The sequence below is a fragment of the Odocoileus virginianus genome, chromosome 1 (genome assembly GCF_023699985.2).
Source record: "Odocoileus virginianus isolate 20LAN1187 ecotype Illinois chromosome 1, Ovbor_1.2, whole genome shotgun sequence".
Classification (NCBI taxonomy): domain Eukaryota; kingdom Metazoa; phylum Chordata; class Mammalia; order Artiodactyla; family Cervidae; genus Odocoileus; species Odocoileus virginianus.
The window spans coordinates 57126048-57150648 of record NC_069674.1 but is presented as its reverse complement, the minus strand read 5'-3'; the positions used below and the strand labels follow the sequence as shown (position 1 = coordinate 57150648).

Below are 24601 nucleotides of genomic sequence, written 5' to 3'. Positions count from 1 at the left end.
AATAGGTGGACAGGAGTGAAATCTGAAAGGTTCCTATTCTATGTTAACTAATTCTGACCTTATCTTAAAAGTCAAAACAATATTGATGGATGCCAAGAAGATAAGAACTAAAATAAGTTCATTGTTTCAGAAAGCTCAACCTAAGTCAGCATTTGATACAGTGGTTAGGGTAAGAAACAAGAGACTAGTTTCTTAGGGCAATTACATTATTAACAAATAAATACAAAGAATAACACAGACACACATAGACACAAAGAATCATGAGTATCTCAAAGTTATTATAATGAATATAAAGAGAAAAGAATAGTTTGAGAATTTTTTAAGGACACAAAATTGATAGAATTTAAAGATTCGGGCAATTAAGTACCATATACAGTGATAAGGGACACCTCAGGAGGGAAATATTGGGCCTGGGGGAATTAAGTGGTCTATTTTACATGTTGATATTTTCTACTTGTTGATTTTAAGATATCTGTTGGATATTTAGGTAAATATTTTCTGTGTATGTGGTAAAGCAGAATCTAAAAAAGATTTGGTTTAGTGATAGCAATTTATGAACATAAGTGTAAATTGAACATATGGATATGGATGAAATGTTATAACTTTAGAATTAAAGTAAAGGTTTAACATGAATATGTGAGATACCAATATTAAAGATGACAGAAAAAAATTAAATAGAGTGACCAGAGAAGCAAAAAATAAATTTAAAAAAATAAATAAAAAGAAGGTATTATCTTGAAAGACCATGATGAAGAGAACTTCAAAATAGACACAATGAACCAAAAGGCATTGCAGAGAGCTTAAGTGTGATAAGCATTCAGATGGTTATCTTGGGGTAGTAACACAAGGTCTTTGGTGACGTAAAAAATAATAATATTAGTTAAACAGTAAGAGAAGAGACACATTAGAGAACTGAGGTATTAGTGAAAGTTTTAGATGTGGAAAAAGGCATTAAATCTATTTCTTCATAAGCTTTTCTATGAAAGAAAGAAGAGAGAAAATTAGAAAACTAGAGCTGGAAAACATACAAAAAAACAAAAACAATGGGAAAGAAGTTGAGAAATTCTATTACAATGCTAAAGTTACACACTGTGCAAATGTTCAAGTTGGGAGAACATTTAGAGGCTTATTCGAGCCTGTTCACACACATAAATAATGTCCAATGAGGAAAAGTTAAGTAAATAACCACTGCCAATCAGTGACCTATGCAGGACCAAGTTGAGGTATCCTCAACAAACAAGGCATTGATGCGTGTTCTATTCCTACAGTAAGCAATGTGTTTCGTGTGTGTGTTTCGTTTTGTCTTGTCTTGTTCACTGTTGTTATTTTTGTTGTTAAGAAACTGTTCTGACTGAGGCAATACTTGGATATTTCTGATCAAATATGGAAGAATTTGAATAGATATGTTTGTTATCATTGATGAACACAGATATGAAAAATGATTGTTTCTGACTATTTAGAAAACAAATCAGGACCTGTGTATAATATATGTGAAATGATTCTGGGGAGAAGAAGGAAGTGGACATTTTAAATATCTTTTTCAACATATTATAAGGAAACTTAACTGTAATAATATTATAGTTTTTGTTTTCCAGTTTCTGCCCTTACATTCAGTCATTATTTCCTTGAATCACTTGATACGACATTTTGTTTTTTAAGGATTGTTGCTGTTGTTCAGTCATTCATTCACACCCGACTCTTTGCCACCCCATGGACTGCAGCACTCCAGGCTTCCCTGTCCTTCACCATCTCTCAGAATTTGCTCATACTCATGTCCATTGAGTCGGTGATCCTATCCAAACATCTTGTTCTCTGTCATCCCTTCTCCTCCTGCCTTCAATCTTTCCCAGCATCAGGGAAAGTCTGTTGTTGTTATTCAGTTGCTAAATTGTGTTTGACTCTTTACAACCCCATGGACAGCAGCATGCAGGCTCCTCTGTCCTTCATTATCTCCCAGAGTTTGCTCAAATTCATGTCCGTTGAGTCAGTGGTGCTATCTAATCATCTCATCCTCTGCTGCCCCCTTCTTTAGCCTTCAGTCTTTCCCAGCATGAGGGTCTTTTCCAATGAGTTGGCTCTTCGCATCAGGTGGCCAAAATATTGGAGCTTCAACTTTAGCATCAGTCCTTTCAATGAATATTCAGGGTTGATTTCCTTTAGGATTGACTGGCTTCATCTCCTTTCAGTCCAAGGGACTCTCAGGAGTCTTCTCCAGCACAAAAATTTGAAACTATCTGTTCTTTGGCACTCAATCTTCTTCATGGTCCAACTCTCACATCCATACATGACTACTGGAAAAACCATAGCTTTGAGTTTACAGACCTTTGTCAGCAAAGTGTCTAGGTTTGTCATACCTTTCCTTCCAAGGAGCAAGTCTCTCTTAATTTCATGGCTGTAGTCACTGTCTGCGGTGCTTTTGGAGCTCAAGAAAATAAAATCTGTCACTGCTTCCATTTTTCCCCTTCTGTTTGTCATGAAGTGATGGGACAGAATGCCATGATCTTAGTTTTTTGAATGTTGAGTTTTAAACCAGCTTTTTTACTCTCCTCTTTCACCTTCATCAAGAGACTCTTTAGTTCTTCTTTACTTTCTGTCATTAGTGGTGTTATCTGCATATCTGAGGTTGTTGATACTTCTTCTAGCAGTCTTGATTCCAGCCTGTGATTCATCCAGCCCAGCATTTTGCATAATGTACTCTGCATATAAGTTAAATAAACAGGGTGACAATGACAGCCTTGCCATCCTGCTTTCTCAGGTTTGAACCATTCAGTTATTCCAGGTAAGGTTCTGTTGCTTTTTGACCTGCATACAGGTTTCTTAGGAGACAGTTCAGGTGGTCTTGTACTCGATCTCTTTAAGAATTTTCCACAGTTTTTAAGGATAGTTCCACAGATTAATGACCTTATTCACTTATTACTATTATAATTTAAAGATGTTCTTAGACTTTATCAGTTTTTCTCTGAAGAGGAGTTCTAAAGGCATGAAGCATTGGAAAGTGTAGACTTATCTTTAAATTCTGTTTTTTGTAAAATCAGTTTTACTACACATTTCCACCTAAATAGGACAGCTTAGTTATAGTTTATGTGTGCTAAATGCTGAGACATTCAAAATACCATTAAATGTTGATATTAAACAGGAAAGCTTGAGATGGATGCCCTGAGAGCAAACATGGGGTCTGTGTCCTTCAGTGCTGATCCCCAGTATCCAGCTCCTATCCTGAAACTTAATAAATGTAATTGAGTGAAATAAATGAGAAAGTGTTCCCCTAAAGGTGCAAATATATGCATCAGAATATGGGACACTTTAGCTGGGGCACCTTTGCAATAAATTTACAGAATCTGTATGTGGTTGTGGTGAATTATTTATCACTATTATAAATATTTGTCTCCATTTGCCCAGGACAATCTCAGTTTTTTACACCAATTGTCCTATGTCTGGCCTGGTTAGCAACTCCTATCATTTTCAAAGATGCACACATTTTTTTTCCATTTATTTTTATTAGTTTGAGGCTAATTACTTTACATCATTGCAGTGGTTTTTGTCATACATTGAAATGAATTAGCCATGGATTTACATGTATTCCCCATCCCAGTCCCCCCTCCCACCTCCCTCTCCACCCGATCCCTCTGGGTCTTCCCAGTGCAGCAGGCCTGAGCACTTGAAGATGCACACATTTTAACAGTAACTTTTATACTCATAATATTCACTAGCTGTACTCTCCAGCTTACTCAGTAACTAAATTCTTCCTTTATTTTCTTCTATCTTGGATAATGTTATGTTTATCAAAAATAACTTGCAGGAAGTAGAATTGGACAAGTTCAGGCTAATAGGTATTTGAAAAGTATAGGTATACAATCTAAATAGCTCAGAAAAAAAAAAAAAGTTTTAAGCAGGAAACTGCCTGCATTACAGAAGATCTGGGTTTGATCCCTGGGTTGGGAAGATCCCCTAGAGAAGGAAATGGCAACCCACTCCAGGATTCTTGCCTGGTAAATCTTATGGACGGAGGAGCCTGGCAGACTACAGTCCATGGAGTCACAAGAAAGAATATGACATAAGCAAATGAGCCATCATCATACTTTCTAAATCTTATAGAGTCATTAGAAAAAATGTAAACTAAAAAATGCCAATAAGAGTAAATACATAGAATTTGGAATTTGAAATGTCCTTCTGCATGCTTAGTTGCTCGATTATGTCCGACTCTTTGTGAGGCCCATGGACTGCAGCCTATCAGGCTCCTCTGTCCATAGGATTCTCCAGGCAAGAATACTGGAGTGGGTTGTCATGTCCTCCTCTAGGGGATCTTCCCAACCCAGAGACCGGACCCAGATGTTCTGCATTGCAGGTAGGGAAGCCCCCAGTGTCCTTCTTTGGGCATTTGAAATTCTGAATATGGTACTAGAGTGCAGAAGAAATTTGGGTTTCATACGCCAAACAAAATAAAGCTTTCACAAAAGTGCACAGCAGTTACTAAGTTGGAGGAAGTTGGTTGCATATTGTAACAATCTTCTTCTTGATGGCAACATGATACTCAAGAAGGATTATATTTTACTAATTCCAGGTTTAAGTTAGAAATGAGTAAACTTCTGTGGTTTTACAGTAAGATGTAACTGAATTATACAATGTTTCAATCCCATTCAAAACTGTATTGAGGCTCGAATGAACTGGCGCTGGATATCAAAGCAGATACCGACCCCTGCTGACACCTACTGAAAAGAATCCATAGTTAGGTGAGGTTGAAGATCCTAGCTAGTCTATTAAAGTAGATACCACTGGGGCTTTAAGAAAGGTTAAAAAATTACTCCTATAGAATCAAAGGAGTAAACTGTAGTTATTCTCACTTTTGGTCATGTAAAATTCTTTCCCATTTTTATCTGACCTTTAAAGATGAGTATCAGTGATTATAATCAGTATCAGATCATACCTACAGTGTTCTAGGTACAGATTAAATATTTTATTCCAGATGACACCAGGAAATAATTAAATTACAATTTTCCTATTACTGATGAGGAAACTCAATCAATATTAAGGATATTAGAATCAGAAACATTTTAAATAGCATCTGATTTGGTGATTCCAATTATTCCTGGTATAAATATGCTCTGATGAATATTTTGTATACAATACTGACAACTCTTAGACAACTGCAACTGTAACTAACCCAAATAATTATTTCAATTTTCACTATTTTGCAGAATTTCTGAATGCCTGGTATTCTTATTTTCAGTGTTACTAGACAGGGAAGGATATCTCTTCGAAAGGAGTATCATTTTTGAAACTTGCCCTGCTGTGTAAGAATACATTTTCCTCTCATACTCTTTAAAGCCTCTACATCCTCACTAACACATTTATCATCTGACTCTTCTAGCAGGAGAAATTCATTGTTGCTATATTATGTCATGCTCAGATTCAAAGTGAAGCTGAGCATATTTTCACTTGTTTATTGACCATTTGGATACTCATTTTTGTGAATGTTATGTTAACATCATTCATGCAAATTTTATTTAGATTTTTTTGCTGTTATTGCTGCTTATCCTTATTGATTGGTAATTATTTATATAATCAATACTATTGTGTCATATGCTTGCAGTTACCTCACTTGTACTTGCACATTAGCAATGTAGTGTCAAAGTTGTTCTGTTCTTCTCAGTTAGTGCTTTGTTTTTACAGGTATAACACACACAATAACATTAACATTTCCAACAATCAAGGTGTAGAGCAGCTGAAAAAATGCCCTCATGATCTTTTGAAGACAAACCCTTCTTCCAGTCTAGTTTCTTGGGCTCACTGACTAATCGGTTTTTTGTTTCTATACTTTTGCCATTTCAAGGCTGTCATATTAACATAAATGGAAACATATTTTACACAGCCTCTAAGATATAACTTCTTCCACTTAGAATACTGCCTCTGAGATTCATTCATGTGTATCAGTAGTTCTTTTTTAAAATTCCTTGAAGCATTTTGTTGTATGGATGTAACACTTATCTATTGACCCGTTGAAGGACATCTGGATTGCTTAAAACACAAATGGAATTGGAATATCTCTGACAATTGTATGGAGAACCAGATGTCCACTGGGCCACACACTTATGCTCAACAGAATATGGAGTTTATGAACTTCCTTATAACAGGCAGCTGCATAAAATAACTATATGATTTCTTTTGCCAGTTGTCTTTATCATGCCTTATGTTCTAACTAGACATGAAACTGAACATATATTAGGCAATAAAGGAAATGATTCTATGTCTGGTAACAGAACTTCACATAAATGAATTGCTTTTTCTTAAATGCATGGCTAAAGTTTTTCCAAGAAAAAATCATAATTAACGCTTACTAAAATCTCAGAGTATTTCTCGTAAAATGGTTAAAGCTATAATCACATTATTCAGAAGTTAGGAATCATTTTGAAAGGAGGGGATATATATTTTTGGGACAAAAAATAAATTATTTCCCTATGAATAAGCTGAGGCAACTTTTTAAATAAATGTTAATTGGTTAATTTTATAGTTATGTATTTCTTTGATTAGAAAGTGAAGTTTTTTTTTTTTTAAAGATAACCCATATTGCTAATGTAAAACTAACTTGGCTTTTAGTTTTGTAGTATATTTTAGGATTCTTATATTTTGAATTTGTTTATTCTATTTCTTCTAAATATGTAGGTCATTGGGTTCAGAGAAAGACAGTTCATGATTATCTACCTTTTAAGCTTTTGGAATTATGGTAAGTATAAATTGACAAGAAAGTTAATTTCTATTCAATTTGAATGAAATAAGAAGCAGCAGCAATTACTTTTAATAAAACAACCACATGAACCCTATGCTTTTGATTATGAAATAAAATTTTAACTTAAGAAACTGCCCTTTACTTTGAAATATCATCAGTTGGGGACAGACAACAAACTTTAATACTAGACAATCCTTTAAGGCCTTTGTGAAAAACAGGTAAAATTATTACTTAGCTTATTTCAAAAATGAAATTCAACTACATATAAATATATATGTGATTTTCACTTTATCTACCCAAATGCCAAAATATTATAATATGTAACAGAAAAGCATTACATGGATGTAAATTGCTGCCGTCAAGTGGCTTACATTCCACTGAGAAAATGTTAAATGATAGTGGGAGTTGGGGGAGGCAATAAATATGGAGAATAGACCAGATACGGGATGATGATAATACAAAATTGTTTGCAGTGACTGAATGTGCAAATAATTTGAACAGGTCAATCAACAGGTCACAGAAAATTGTAGAGAAATGGAAAACATTAGTTGATAAAGGATAAGAAAAATCAGGTAAGTATACAGGATAAGAAAATAAGCTGATATTTTAAATGGGCAGTTTTTACTTTTTGACAACTTCATTAGTATAAAATACTAGTAACTCATGCAACTAAAAAAATCTTTTGAATAAAGGAGGAAAGTTGGGCAAAAAGAAAGTATGAGCAGTAAAAATTATAATTGAGTAACAGATGGTTAGTAAAGTATGTGGTATGAAACTTGCTCAGGCTGTTATTGGGTTAATGTTACTCTTAAAACAAATTATCTCTATGATGATAGCGTTTCCAGTGTTGCTTTTCACTCTTCTAGTGTGCCTACTCTAACACAATGACTATTTCCTCCCCCAAATCCAATAACCAAGATAAGAAAACTCTTTAGATTGGGAATAAAACCACCTTGGCATTTTACTAACTAGAGACCTAGACTGCATCAAAGCTGTACTGCCTCCAAATCCCCAGAGGTGGGGCTCAGGACTTAGCATTACTAAATCTAGGACTAGACTCCCTAGGTGATAAAAGCCATATTATAAACTTTTGTTCCTTGCAATATAAAGAAATCAGTCAAAATGATTAAATAACTAGGTTTTACAGGCCAAATCATTGAGCCTTGTTTCAAAGAAACAGAAGTAATGAATTTTTAATCTTTGCACCTGAATTTCCTTTTATTCTCATTCTTTCTCCTGACCCAGGTCTTTCAAAATTCTTGTTTTTAACCATGTAGGAATTAATTTTTCCTTAAAGATGAGGACTATGACATCATCAAGTCTTGAAAGGAAGTCTATTTTAATCCCCAACTGGAGTATGAGGATATGCCTCTTTTTTATTAATGTTTTATCTCTCTTATACAGTAATCCCGGTGTCTGACATGAAAGAATCAGGATCTTTCTGACCCTGATTACTTACTGGACTTCTCAATACTACGCGGGGCTACCTGCAGCGCCACTGCAGGTTATCCCTTTGTCTTCCCTTACTTTCTGTGGTTCAGATCTGGGTGTACACCAGTATCCATTCACCTCTTCTTTGATAAAAGAATATTTTTGTTGAGGAGAGTAAGTTCTTCAAATTTCTATCAAATGTTTCATTTTCTAAAATTGGGCTTTCACAGACTATTTTATAGTTGGTAAATGAAGTCACAGCTTATCCACAGATTCCCTATATCATATAGCCAACAATTTATCCAATAACTTATCCAATCACTATATATGTATATTGTATACACACCTATGTACACATACATATGTGCATGTGTATACACATATATGGGCTTCCAGGTGGCTCAGCGGTAAAGAATCTGCCTCCCAACGCAGGAGACAGGAAACGTGGTTTCAGTCCCTGGGTCAGGAAGATCCCCTGGAGAAGGAAATGACAACTCACTCCAGTATTCTTGCCTGGAGAATCCAATGAACAGAGGAACCTGGTGGGCTACAGTCCATGGAGTCGCAAAGAATCGGACACAACTGAGCATACAGACACACATCACATCATACATATATATATACACATTGATACTTAATAGTTGCAAGTTTTATTCCTTTATTGTAGAAAATAGCAGTGCCATGCAACAGAAACTAGGGGACATATGTATACCTATGGCTGATTCATGTTGATGTGTGACAGAAACCTACAAAATTCTGTAAAGCAATTATATTTCAATTAAAAAATAAAAAAATAATTCATTTTGAAAAGTGAACAATATTTATTCTCTTCAATCTTTCTTCAGATCCCACTATATTTTCAGGAATTAATTTCTCTTTTATACAGACTCTCTCCTTAATTTAAATAAAAACTATATAAAAGTAAATGCTGCAATCATACTGCTCTTGTCAATGATTTATAGCAAACTCTGTATTAAATTATACTCAAAAAGAATCTTTTGAAGGGCTCATTCAATCACATGTTGCTCACTTAAAGGAGCCAAATGCATCCAAGTGTGACTTTTGGCAATGTCGTTAACAAAAAGGCAGTTCAATATGAGTTAATTATAGTTATGATGTCTTTTATAAACAATAATGATAACTTTAGCACTCCATCATCATTTAGATATAAGCAGTTCTTGTAGATTGGTTTGAATTACAATTATATAAAGTCAATGAATTCAATTTTTAGCTCATAACACACTCATCTTAGAGATTAAGGAAGCAGAGTTTCTTCCTGCCTTCCTTTCAGTTCTGTGCCAGCTACTTTCACCTTCAGGAGATCACATAGGGATAGTCACAGTCACCCACCATTACCCCCAGTTCCCCACACAAACAAAAAAAAATGGCATTAAAGTCACAGCATTATTTTCCTTATGAACTATCATAAAGAACAAAGGAAGAAAAATATACTAGCATTCACAGTTGGTGACTCAGCCTACCAGACATATAGACCTGAGACTTAGACACGAGGATCACAACAGCATGCTGAATCAAGTCACTGAGACAGATTTCTGCCACAACTTAAAGCCTTAGGTATGGAGTAACAAACAATAAATGCTTGCTGAAAGAATGCATGATTGAAACAATATAAAGCCAACAACAACATCTAAGGAACCAGACTATACTTTAAGCTAGATTCAAAAAGGGAATGTTAAGAGAAGCTTTAAAGAATCAAATCCAATATTCATGATTGATGAATTAATTGAATTAAACTAATTGAACTGAATTAATAAAATGTCTTAATGCTAGATTTAATTTTTCAGTCTCCCATGGAAATTTCTTTTTCACCTTTTGAAAGGTATCTTTTCCATCATTCTAAAAATCTTTGCCCACTCTGATGGTTTTCTCTCTACTGTCATTCGACTTTGCCATGAAGACCTCAAATATTCATAACTAGGGGCAATTCTGACGGCTATTACTTAAAAATCAGGGGTAATGTGATAAAAGTTGTGACTTTTATATGTACCTTCAGGACTAAGCCAAAGAAGGCAGAGTATTACATATATATCTTTCAAAACTTAGTTGAACGCTTACACTATATTGTGGAAAATTAAAGCTTTTAGATAGAAGGTGAACATGTGTTGTGCTGTACTAAGTCACTTCAGCCGTGCCTGACCCTTTGCGATCCTATGGACCAAAGCCTTCCAGGCTCCTCTGATGTGGGATTCTCCAAATAAGAATACTGGGGGGCGTTGCCATGGCCTCCTCCAGGACATCTTTCTGACCCAGGGATTAAACCTGTGTCTCTTACATCTCCTTCATTGGTAGGCAGGTTCTTTACCACTAGCACCACGTGGAAAGCCTCAGAAATTGAGCATATCTGACCTAAATAGCACAAATTTATACACCAAAATTGGAGAAGGAAATGGCAACCCACTCCAGTATTCTTTCCTGGAGAATCCCATGGACAGAGGAGCCTGTGGACTACAGTCCATGAGTCACACAGAGTCGGACATGACAGAGTGATTTACCATCAGCATACACCAAATAATGAGAAAATGTTTCTAGGCACTAATAAATGTAAATGCTTGATATTTGTCCCATAGGACATGAAGAGTTCTGCTGACTGGGCCTTATTTGCTTGCTCTGATCTTATTCAGAATCCATTTGACATCAGATACATTTATAAGGAACAGAAGTTTCTAAACATCATATCTATTGGTACAGATAAGTGAGACACAGAAGGAGAGAGATTAGAAAAAAGAAATGGGAGTATAAATGTGAGTACAAATGCTTTGATGTTTTTGTAGTAGCCCAGTCTTGAGGACAAACTTCCTCATAGTCAAGCAGGATTAAGAACAATAAACAATTTCTGCTATAAACTGAATCCCAGATTATAAGGAAGCAATGCACTGATGATTAATAAATGGGCCCTTTCAACAGACTCAGTCTTGGTTCTTTGCAATGCTAATGCTTATCTCTGCTCCCCCTCACAGTACCACTACTGACTTCATAATAGCAGTGACTTTTTTTTTAATGATACAAGGTTGTTAACTAAGTGAGCAATCAAACAAGAATTATCGAGCCTACTATTATTTTACTTCAGTTCAGTTCATGTCCGACTCTTTGCAACCCCATTGACTGCAGCATGCCAGGCTTCCCCAACTCTCGGAGCTTGCTCAAACTCATGTCCATCCTGGCAGTGATGCCATCCAAACATCTCATCCTCTGCCATCCCCTTCTCCTGCCTTCAATCTTTCCCAGCATCAGGGTCTTTTCAATGAGTTAGTTCTTTGGTTACATCAGGTAACCAAATAATTGGAGCTTCTACTTCAGCATCAGTTCTTCCAGTGAATATTTATTTAGGATTGATTTCCTTTAGGATGGACTGATTGGATCTCCTTGCTCTCCAAGGGACTCTCAAGAGTCTTCTCCAACACCACAGTTCAAAAGCATCAAGTCTTCGGCACTCAGCTTTCCTTTTTGTTCAACTCTCCCATCCATACATGACTACTGGAAAAGCCATAGCCTTGACTAGATGGACTTTTGTTGGCAAAGTAATGTCTCTGCTTTTTAACATGTTGTCTCGGTTGGTCATAGCTTTTCTATCAAGGATCCCAAGTGTCTTTTGATTTCATGGCTTTAGTTACCATCTGCAGTGATTTTGTAGCCCTAAAAATAAAGTCTGTCACTGTTTCCATTGTTTCCCCATCTATTTGCCATAAAGTGATGGGACCAGATGCCATGATCTTCAGTTTTTGAATGTTGAGTTTTAAAGCCAGCTTTTTTCACTCTCCTTTCACTTTCATCAAGAGGCTTTTTAGTTCCTCTTCACTTTCTGCCATAAGGGTGGTGTCACCTGCCTATCTGAGATTATTGATATTTCTCCTGGCAATCTTGATTCCAGGCTGTGTTTCATCCAGTCCAGCATTTCACATGATGTACTCTGCATAGAAGTTAAATAAGCAAGGTGACAATATATAACCTTGATGTACTCTTTTCCCAACTTGGAACTAGTCCATTTTTCCATGTCCAGTTCTAACTGCTGCTTCTTGACCTTAATACAGATTTCTCAAGAGGCAGGTAAGGTGGTCTGATATTCGCATCTCTTGAATAATTTTCCACAGTTTGTTGTGATCCACACAGTCAAAGACTTTAGCATAGTCAATGAAGCAGAAGTAGATGTTTTTTCTGGAATTCTCTTGGTTTTTCTATGATCCAGTGGATTTGGCAATTTGATCTCTGGTTCCTCTGCCTTTTCTAAATCTAGCTTGAATTCTTTTAGAGTGGCAACCTTTTATCTATTACCTATTTGAGGCATGTCTTCCCTTTCTTTCTTCCTTCTTTGCTTTCTCTTATTCTTAATAAGGACAATTGAGCATCTTCTATGTGCCACATGATATATTATAGGCTAAGTGCTTAAACAGGTCCCTGTCTGCATACAGCTTAATTCTAGTGATAGAAGACTGATAATAATTCTTCATGTTTTTGATGATGGTGGGCACTATGGTGAAATTGAAAGAAAGGTGAAGGGATCACACAGTGTTCTTGGCTGGGGAAACATGCTATTATATATATAGCAGTGAGGAAAGCCTTTCTGCCAAAATGATAATTGAGCAATGACCTGACAAAAAAGAAGTGATAAAACAAAACAGAGAAAACAATAGATGCATAGTCAAGAGAATGCTTAAGTTTATTGAACTCTCAAGTGTTACAAAGGTTTACAAGAGTAGCACTGAGAGGGGAGAATTCAGAGAGGTGATAGACAATTTCTTTGCTATTTCCCTGTGGCAGCTGGGGTGGAATTTTTCTAGGCACATTTCATAATATATCCCTTGATGGCTCCAGGGTTTCTCATGGCAATTCAAATCCTGCTTGTTGTACTTCTCGAATCAGTGGTCAGGATTATTATCCATGTGGTTGTATGGAGGCCTATATTCTTTATTTAAAGTTCATATCTCATTCCAATTTCCCTATAGACATCTTGGCTTGACATCTAATAAGTGTCTTTTCTTGACTTTTCAGCTCCATTTCAAACACTTTTGGATTTTTCCATTCTTCATTTCAAGCTTCGCTACACATTTAATTTATTCAGCTACATTCTATATGTTTGGGACATGGAAATGGGCTCCAGTGATAATGCATTCCACCATATTTACCTAAAAATAATTATTTCCTTCATGTCAGCTTACCAATGGGTCTAATTGTTTCACTGAGCTTACTATCTTCATAAAAATATATTTTTAAAGAATCAAATTCTCATATCTAGGTTTTATTCAAGGAGTTTATAGAAAACACAGGCACATATTAAATACATAGTTTAAATTACATAAGCTGCCTCTTGAGCACCGGTTCTTTTTCCTTGCCAAATTCCATAAAATGTGAAAATTTATATAATAGACCAATATAGTATGAGCAAGATGGGAGACTGTTTGACAGCCAGATGTCCCAAATTTTTAGCCTAAGATATAAGATATAGTTGTTCATGTCAATAAATATGTAAAATAGGCTACCATGTATAAGCAGTTTTCAATATGACTTATAAGAATTATGTAAAAATAACCCAAATTTGTGCTACCATTTCAGTCCTGAAAATTCAATGTTTTATTTTCTATTGGGAATATAATAGTTATAACTACATTTTCAAAGTCCACACTAAAGGGAAAAAGGTGAATAAATCAATGAAGCGCAGCCTGTATTCAATTCACTAAATTAAATGCTATAATTTCGTCCACCACACTCCACAGAAAATGAAACCTAATTTCGTCAGAAGCATTTTCAGATCCACCTAGCTAATTCATTTAATAGTGAACACTGAATTACACCTCATGGTATTGGAGGAATGTAAATTTGGAGATTACTAAAGAAACAAAAACACTCAGAAGTAACAAGTATTGACTTGCTGTCTGGTAAAAATCACAGAAATGGCTGGTAAACAATACACTAAGTGGTTGTAGAAACATTGTGCTATTTATTGCCTTTTCATGGTGACATGAGAAAGTGATAACAAGCTAAAACTATGCTTTTATTTGGCGACACAAAAGCTCATTTATCCAACATCCATCCACACAAATTTCTAATTATTCAAGATGTAGTCTTCTTAATGATAAAATCTTGACCTGCCATTTAGCTACTGACCCTGAGAAAATTATTTAATGTGTCTCTCAGTTTCCTCAACTATAAAATACAGATAAGGATAGTGCCTCCTCATAAGTTATTTATAGGAAACAAAGAAGTAAATATATATAAGGTGCTGAGACTAGTGCCTGATAACATAGTATGAGTTATAAAAGTGCTACCTTTTAATATACTTATTGCTTTATATGGTATGGACTAGATTGAGAGAGGGCAATATAACTATCCATATAAGCATTGTATGAGAAAGATGATGGGCAACTTCTCAGACCAGCCCAGGTATTCTTACCTGAAAATTGTATATAAAGAAAGACTTGAGAAGATCACAGACCAGAGACAGAAGCTGGCTGAAAGACTGAGAGTTGATAATAAGATGATATTACAAAGTGATAAAGGGGTCAATTCTTCAAGAAAGCACAATAATCCTAAAAGGGTATGCACCTAACAATAGAGCATCAAATATGTGATATAACTAAAACAAGTAATAGGTAAATGCACTATTATATTTGTAAATTAAAACATTCCCCTTGTCAGTAACTGATGGGTCAAGTAGATAGAAAGTCAATAGAGAGTGGACCTGAAGGTCACTATCAATCCTCTTGGTCTAATTGATAATTTTAGAATACACTCTTCAATAACAGCTGAATGCTCATTATGCTCAAGTTCACATGGAACATTCACCACAAAAGACCACATTCTAGACCATAAAGCATACCTCATCAAAGAGGAGGAACAGAAGTCATATAAAGTATGCACTCAAACCTCAATGGAATTACAAAATTAATAGCAAAAACTTAGCTGGAAAATCACAAAACATTTGGAAATTAAATGATACATTACTAAATAGCAAATAACATATGAGTCAAATAAGATGACTCAAGAGGAATTGAAACAAATTTTGAACTAGATGAAAATAAAAATAAAACCTACAAAATCATTGTCATGCTATAAAAATAGTTCAATGCCTAAAGGAAAATGTATAATATTCAGTGCATGTAATATAAAAGAAAGATCTAAAATCAATAACCCAAGCTTCCAATTTAAAAGACTAGGAAACAAGGATCAATTTAACTCTAAAGCAAGCAGAGGAAAAAAATAATTAAAATTAGAGCACTAAGCATGAAATTGAAAACAAGAAAACTATAGAGAAAAATCAACAAAACTAAAAAATGGTTCTTTGTAAAGAACCACAGACTTTACAGACCTCTAGCCAGGCTAACAAATATGAAAAGAGAGATGACATGAAACATAGATATCATAACTGAAAGAGGATCATTACTGCTAATTCCCTGGATTTAGATGGCAATAAAAAAATATATAAACAGCTTCAGTCTACAAATTTGATAATTCAGATAAAACAGAACAATTATTTAAAAAACACAAAGTATCAAAACACACGAAAAAGTAAATTGCTTCAGTAATTCTATATCTAGTAAAGAAGTTAAATCATAAACTAGCCATCCAAATGAATAAATCACCAATAATAAATAATTTGAATAAATAATTCAAATGGTTTTACTGGTAAATTCTGGCAAACATTTAAAGAAAAAATGGCACTAATTCTCTAAAATCCTGTCCAGGAAAAGATACAGTGGAAAAACTTGCCTCTTTCTCTGAGAATAGCATTGCCCCAAACAGCAAAGCAGATTAAGGTATTATAAGAAATGAAAGCTATAGACCAGTTCTTTCATGAACATTGACAAAAATATCCTCAAAAATATGAACAAATTGAAATCAAAAGTTATAAAGAGTGTCATACTCCCTGACAAAGTGAAATCTATTCCAGATATGCTAAGCAGGCTAAATATTTGAGAATTAATCAATGTAATCAGTAGAAATAGAAAATCATATTATCATATCAGTTGAGTCATAAAAGCATTTAGCAACATCCAAAGTCCATTCATGATAAAAATACAGATCAAACTAGGGACCAAGGGGAAATTCTTCAGTTTGATAAAGAATATTTGCATAAAGCCTACAGCTAACATCATATTAAATCATGAAATAGAACTGCCAAATGACTCAGCAATCCCACTCCTGGGCATGCACACCGAGGAAACCAGATCTGAAAGAGACACGTGTACCCCAATGTTCATCGCAGCACTGTTTATAATAGCCAGGACATGGAAGCAACCTAGTTGCCCATCAGCAGATGAATGGATAAGAAAGCTATGGTACATATACACAGTGGAATATTACTCAGCCATTAAAAAGAATACATTTGAATCAGTTCTAATGAGATGGATGAAACTGGAGCCCATTATACAGAGTGAAGTAAGCCAGAAAGATAAACACCAATACAGTATACTAATGCATATATATGGAATTTAAAAAGATGGTAATGATAACCCTATATGCAGGACAGAAGAAGAGACACAGATGTACAGAGCAAACTTTTGGACTCTATGGGAGAAGATGAGGGTGGGATGATCTGAGAGAATAGCATTGAAACATGTAATTATCAAGTGTGAAACAGATCACCAGCCCAGGTGGGACGCATGAGAAGTGCTCAGGACTGGTGCACTGGGAAGACCCAGAGGGATGGGATGGGGAGGGAAGTGGGAGGGGGGATCAGGATGGGGAACACATGCAAATTCATGGCTGATTCATGTCAATGTATGGCAAAAACCCTACAGTATTGTAAAGTCATTAGCCTCCAACTAATAAAAATAAATGAAACCAAAAAAAATCATGAAAATCTGAACATGCAATAATTTTAACATAACAGTTCTAAAATTGATCTATATGCATTTAACACAATCTGGGGACAGGGAGGGAGGGAAGGACAAATTTTTGTTATGGAACTAACAAACACAAGCTATTATACTTAAAATAGATCAATAATAAGGATTTACTGTATAGCACAGGGAATTACACCCAATATCTTATAGTAATGTATAATGGAATATTATCTTCACAAAAACTGAATCATTATATCATGTACCTGAAACTAATACAGTAGTATAAATCAACTATACCTCAATTAGAAAATATTAAAAAAAAATTATGTGGAAAGGGGAAGAGTCATGGTGATTCACTCTTGAAAGTATGTATCACTTTTTACTATATTTCTTGGCCAGCCCTTAGTCATGGAGCCTCAGTTAACTGCAAGGGAGTCTGGGTAATCTGTCTCAGTTCCTAGAAAGAAGAGAATATGAAAATAGTGAACTCTAGGGATCTCTTCCACATCTGTGACCCACTGAGAAAGCAGAAATTTTAGAAATCCCGCCAAGAAATCACAGTTCGATCAGATTCAAGGACAAAGATATTGTCTCTAAAAGCATTCTCTTACTACAGAGAAATGTTTGCTGGAAATAATACTGGACCCTTGGAATTCACAGAGAAGTAAACTGAAATGAAGATGGCAAGAGGAAATATAAATTTTATTTAAAGGAAGGGAACGCTATCAAGGTAATTCCGGGGATTAGGATGACATTTAGCAGGCCATGTTCTAATAAACAGAACACTGGTTGTTGTTCAGTTGCTAAGTAGTGTCCAACTCTTTTGCAGCCCTGTGGATTGTGACATTCCAGGCTCCTTTGTCCATGGGATTTCCCAGGCAAGAAAACTGGAGTGTGTTGCAATTTCTTTCTTCAGGGGATCTTCCCAACCCAGGGATTGAACTCACATCTCCTGCATTGGTAGGCAGGTTCTTTACCACTGAGCCACCATGGAACACTGGAATGGAGTGCAAAAAGAAGCCTGTCTAAGAAAGCAGTTCTCATAGGAGACAAACATCACTCATCACTCATCACTCCCAAACTTTCTAGAGGCTAGTTGTAAACAAACATTTATTAGTGTAGAGGCTCCAATAGAGATAAGTGCCTTTTTCTTTGTTCATTATCCTTTCTGTGTTCTGTTCTATTCTCACAACTCAAAAATGTTCTGAATTATTTTCCAGTGTCCCCCAAGCATTAAATTCCAATAAAGACATAAATTTCTGAGGAAGTGATTTTGTAGATATTAAAAAATGAATTCTAAAACTTATATGGAAAGACAACATCTGTTAGCACCTATCGTTTTTTTTTTTCTTCTTCATCCTTATCTATAACTTTACCAATGCTTTTCTATTTTTTTTCTATCACTGAGGGCAGTGTATCACTTTAGGAGTTATACTTGCACCTGATGCAGTCACCAGACTTCTCTGTAGTGGCCAATGGAGTTTTCTTTTCTTTCCCCTCACTCCTTCACCTATGGGCACGGCAGGAGTCTGTGAAGGGTGAATTACCACGTAGTCCTCGCCGTCAAAGGAAAATAGGATTAAACCCCTGCTTCACCTCCAGCTAAATATCAAATGCCAGGCAGGTGTTTAACCTGTGTGGATCAATATTAATTTTTCTACCTTCCCCTTGGCCTACAAACACATTCAAGTACATTCTAACATAACCTTTCTTTTCTCTCTTTGCCCTTCCTGAAGCTACCAGTGAGAATAATTTTCAAAGAGATAGTAAACTGCCTGCATGTATTTCCTCTCCACTTCTTCATTCTCAAATCCCTGTAAATGGCATTCACTCCTACTGGTTCCTCACATTATTTAAAAAAATGATTAGTGACTTTCTCTTTTCAAATACAAAAGTATTTTTCCAGCTTGAGTTGCATTTACTCTGAGATATTTTTGCTGTTTTTGTTTTAATAAACAAACAGCTTCATTCCCTAAATCCCTGAGTGGAAGAATATCATTAGTTCTCCTTGAATAAAACATACACTAAAACAGATTCAATCCATCCATGTGAACTCAATTGATTAAAGTATCTTGACACAAACTATGATTCTTTAAGAAAAATACAAACATCTTGATTTAAAAGAATTTCTGATACATATTCAATTAGTTATTCTAGTGGAACACTGATTCATAAAAGTAAATTCTTCAGCTCAGTAAAAAGATGCCTAATGGCTTAAGATTTCTTCTCTTCTTACTGACTCAGCATGTTGTTTCATTTTTAGATATAAACACATTAATGCAAAATACACTAGAACTGCTCTACTGGAGGATTAAGCTGGTATGAAAATTATTTGACTATTTCCTTTGAAGCAAAAGTAAACAAACTATTTTAAAATAATTTTAATGGTAATGTCACATTTACTGAACAAATCGTTTACAATGAGCTACAAAAAGAAACAAATAGCAAGCAAAATTCAGTAAGGAGCGAGGTGATTTTTAATTTTCAAAGATGAGGATATTAAATAGTACCCCAAGTGAGATTTTAGCATCGATACATGTTCAAGGGATTTTTTTTGTCAACGTAAGTAATGAAATAAGAGAAAACACCTCATTAAAATATCCAGTTTTAACTGTGGTAAGGAATTTACCAACAACCATGCTAAAATTTATTCTCTTTGCTTTATTTTTCTGGTATTCAAATATTAAGCCTTTTAAAATTTATTGCAGCATATGCATTATACAATTCAAGGTCAAGTGTAGAAGTGACCAATCTCTTTGGACAAATTTTTGAACTTGTTTTATGTGCCCAATCAAAAAATTTTGAAATAATGATCATAATTATTACAGTGCCAGTTATAATTGCTGTCACAAGCAAAGCCCTATTGCAAAGGAAACTAGCTCTTGCTGCAAGCTAACTCTGTGCCTTTCACAACAGAAACTTCATATGTTATCCATGGAATCCTCTCAGCCTCCCTGTGTGGTAGCTGTTTACTCCACTGAGTGAGGAGATAATTGCCAGACTTGCTCCAAGTCAAATATCCAGTATTGGCAGCTTTGAATTCAAATGAGGCCAGTGCATAAGTTTGTTTTCCACATCTGTGAAGGAGTGGGGGATAAACTGGGAGATTGGGATTGACATATATGCACTACAATATATAAAATAGATAACTAATAAAAACCGACTATATAACACAGGGAACTCTATTCAGGTCTCTGTAATGACTGACATAGGAAAAAAACCTAAATGAGACTGTATGCGTATGTGCTAAGTCACTTCAGTCCTGTCTGAATCTGTGTGACCCTATGGACTACAGCCTGCCAGGCTCCTCTCTGCATGGGATTCTCCAGGCAAGAATACTGGAGTGGGTTGCCATACCCTCCTCCAGGGGATCTTCCCAAACCAGGGATCAAAATTATGTCTTTTATGCCTCCTGCATTGGCAGGCGGGTTCTTTACCACTGGTGTCACCTGGGAAGCCCATGGATATGTGTATATGTATAGCTGATTCACTTTCTTGTAGAGCAGAAACTAACACAACATTGTAAATTAACTATACTCCAATAAAAATTAATTTTAATAAGACAAAACAAATGTGGTGGTGCAACTGTGCAACTTCAGAGTCTATATGTATACAATGTACTCATTTGCAGGAGAAATGAGAAATGTGGGGATTAGCTTGTATGACAAAAAAAAAAAAAGAGAGAGAGAGAGAATTCACACTTTTCCTCTTTGTCTGCTAGGGATAATTCCAGATCCTCTGCTTAGTTCTTTCTCAGTTCTTTCTCTGATTGTTTAGAATCAGAGAGATGATTGTCTAGGAAAATTGGGAAGCACAAAACCAACTTTTGTTTGTTTGTGTGGAAAGTCAATGATGGGTCTGGTGCCCAAAGGGGACTGGGAGGAGGAGAAAAGAAAAGATTTCACTCAGGCTGAGAAGGTTAAGAATTTTCTGGGATTTTAGCAAGAGATGAGAAGCTTCAGAAAACTCTCTAAGACTCTGAAAGTTAGGGAAATTGAATCTTTAAGAAATCCTTCTTTACCTCAGAGGAACCAACTCCCCTTTTTGTCTCTAGACTGCATTTAACATCTAAATGTTTTAAGATTACTTTTAGACACAGGCATGGAATTTCTTTGAATACAACACTGGGTGAGGAACTGGTCATGTGGAGACTTGGCTTTGTTTTGAATACAGTAGATATCTAACTAGCATTGAGATGGAACATTACATTTTAAAAATCTTTCCCTCCATTTGTATTACAGCCAAAGCCTCTGGTGACTGGTGTAGGCAATGAGACTAAAATGACCTTCTCTCCAATGACTGCCTCCAACAGACCTTCTCCTGAAAGCTGGAGACCAATTATTTCACCGGTGGAGGGTTGGGGAGAGAATTTCTGGCCATCAACTTCTCCGAGCCTTAGAGATTTTAAGAGGTCAGATGTCTGGCAACAAATGACAGTACAGTGGTCTTAAAGAAAAACATTAGAGTTTCATGTCAAGCAAGCTGGAGACGGAGAAGCAGCCCTTTAATCAGACAGGAAAACTGGGAGGAAGATACTGTAATCTAAAGTTTTGAAGTATAATGGGGCTCTACCATTGGAAATTGTTTTTATTGACAAGTTTGCATTGATGCAACCTAGTTTAAAACCAACTGAGATGACCAAAGTGAGCAGTGAGTCCAAGTGACATTGTTGATAAGACTTGGTATATGAACACGGGAGACAATTTATCTAGGCTGGTGAAGTCTGTACTACCTACATCACCACTGTAGCCTGTTCAGAGCAACACACAGGACCCCTAAGGACTCTACATATGTGATATATGAGTACTTGCTTTATGTGCATTAAGCAACCAGAAGGACTACTGTACCTTCTTCTGAGCCCTGCACCATCTGACATCAATTAACCTCTTACCCAGACTCCACTGTAGCAAGATCACTGAAGGGCACCATTCACTCTGCACTACAGAATCATGTTTAAGGAGGCCAACTACCTTGATACACTAACAAGGCAATGACAGACACTCTCCAAAAATGATGTACTTCATCTTCATCCTCTATGCTGGTCCTCTTTCCAAACAAGCAACTGCCAGCCTTAAGGCCATAACCTATGCCATCTCCGTGCCCCAGTTCTGCCTCTAAATTATCTGCAGGTTTTGGAGTACGTTCTTTTAGACTTGTTGATTCCACTTATCCAGTGACCCTAAAACAAAGTATATTCACTAGATTTGGGAAGAAAACTTTCAACTGCTTTCTTCCCTTTTTCCTTTTTTCCCTTATCCCCTCTTTCTCCTTTTTCTCTTTTATTGTCAGACATTTGAACAAGTTATCTATTCACTGTCACTGCATTTCGCCTCATGCTTGTTCTTCATCTTTCATTATGGATGCTTTGCTAAGTTAGCTCTTCCTAATTTCACACATGAGTTCCAAGTTTCCAAATTAAATATCATTTTTATATTTTCAATTTGTCATTCTTATATTGACTTCTGAAGACAACATTTATTCTTGTGTTCACTCAGTTTATTCTACTAATATTTTTAAACACCTACCTTCAACAAAACAGTATGGCAAGCAAGGAGAATAAAGAAATGATCAATAAATACATGGTTGATGTTCTTGTGATGCATATACTTCATACAGGAGACAAATATTAGACAAATAATCATAAAAGTAAGTTTAACTAAAATCCGAGTTAAGTCCTCTAAGGAAAAGAGTCTGGCCTATATTTAGACTTGAGGTCACCCTCCCAAAGAAGTCAGTCTTGAGCTGAGATCTGAAAAATGAGCGGAACTTTATCTAAAGACACAGGGACATGGACACCCTGAGCAAAGGGTTAGTGGCAAAGGCACATCTTCCTGTACACTTATCCTTAGAAATGAGGGTAGGAGGTGGGATGTAAATGAATGCTTAAGAGAGAAAATGAGAAACATAATTATAATTTATGTTGTTATAGGTTTTATTTTTGTACCCAGCACCTTTTGGACATTATTGCATTTGATATTCAAAGCCCCCTTGTGATAGATGGGTAAGTATTCTTATTCTGTCTTTTACGGATGAGGAAAGTGAAAGTGAAAGTGAAAGTCATGCAGTTGTGTCGAACTCTTTGCAACACCATGAACCATAGTCTGCCAGCCTCCTCTGTCTATGGAATTCTCCAGGCAAGAATATTGGAGTGGGTTGCCATTCCCTTCCCCAGGGGATCTTCCCAACCCAGGGACTGAACTTGGGTCTTCTGTGTTACAGGCAGATTCTTTACTGTCTGAGCGACCAGGGACGCCCTAATGAGGAAACTTGGATGCACAGGATTCTAAAATGAATGCACAGAGGGTTCATAGGAGCAGTGCCCTGATTAGAAGCCTCATTTCTGAGGCTCCATGAGAGGCTTAAAGACAAAATTTTGCAAATAAAATTAGTGGAGAGAAAGAATCTTTTTAAAGAATTAGTAACTGCATTCCTCATTAGCTGGAAAGTTATTTATCCATGGTAGAGTATCCAACGACAGATCTAAATCACCCACTGGGAAACCTGAAGAAATCCATCCCCAGGCTTTTGGAATTAGGGTTTTCTGAGAGAGGTGTGAGATTCAAGTTAGCTCACTGCCTTTAAGAATTTAGATTTTGCCACAGGCAGAAAGCATAAAAACCTGTAAAGAGAATCTCGAACCAAATTCCTTCGGCACAGAGAATTCCACCCAACTATCCATTTATATCTTTGAGAGGGTCTGTGTTTTTCCTGTTTTGTTGTTGTTGTTCTGCTTGGCATTCAAATTTAGTTTCTCAACAAGATACTATCTCCTATTGTTGTTGTTGTTTAGTTGCTAAGTCATATTAGACTTTTTGTGACCCCATGGACTGCAGCACTCCAGGCTTTCCTGTCCTTCATTATTTGAGTTTGCTCAAATTCCTGTCCCTTGAGTTGCTGATGCCATTCAAACATCTCATCCTCTGTCGTCCCCTTCTCCTTCTGCCTTCAATCTTTTCCAGCATCAGGGTCTTTTCCAATGAGCTGGCTCTTTGTATCAGGTGGACAAAGTGTTGGAGCTTCAGCTTCAGCATCAGACCTTCCAAAGAATATCATGATTGATTTCCTTTAGGATTGACTACTTTGATCTATCGCCTTTATCCTTCCTTTGTTATCATGTACCCAGTGCATAGGTAAACCATCTCTCAGCTGCTCTCACCTCATTTTAGGCCCCTGAAACATCACAACTTTGTAAGTATAGGTGAGACAATGTTAATTTATCTGCCACCTCTTTTCATAAAGATAATGAACTAGAATCATCCATGATGTGACTCTTTTAATAGCACTTGGTAAAATCATAACATAGGTTTAAGTATAAGAATATGAGGCAAGGGGGAAAACATTAAAATCCTGAAAGGGCTGTCGGATGGCCAGGGTTAAACGCTTATCCAGTTAGCAGTGATCTAACTGTTCTAGTTCTCACAAACGTGAGAAAACATGAACTGAAAATTCGTGAACCAGAGTATGATGAGATGAAAGAGGAATTAGAGGATACCTATCACTTGATGAAATTGTTTGAAGAATCCGTGGCACAGCAGGGAGTTGTCTTGGAAATGGAGCATTGATTTGGAATGTGGCAAGTTTCACAAGAAGTGTTCAGATTGATACTGCAGGAATCATAATAAATAACTCCTCAGAGAACATACAGTTT

General features: G+C 36.0%; 1 long non-coding RNA gene across 1 annotated transcript; it reads left to right on the top strand.

Moving 5' to 3' along the window:
* Positions 1–4261: 4261 nt before the first annotated feature.
* Positions 4262–10992, top strand: LOC110135110 (uncharacterized). Its single transcript, XR_002313269.2, has 3 exons — positions 4262–4345; positions 6661–6721; positions 10744–10992. It is a non-coding gene; the product is annotated as an uncharacterized lncRNA (long non-coding RNA).
* The last annotated feature ends 13609 nt before the right edge of the window (positions 10993–24601 follow it).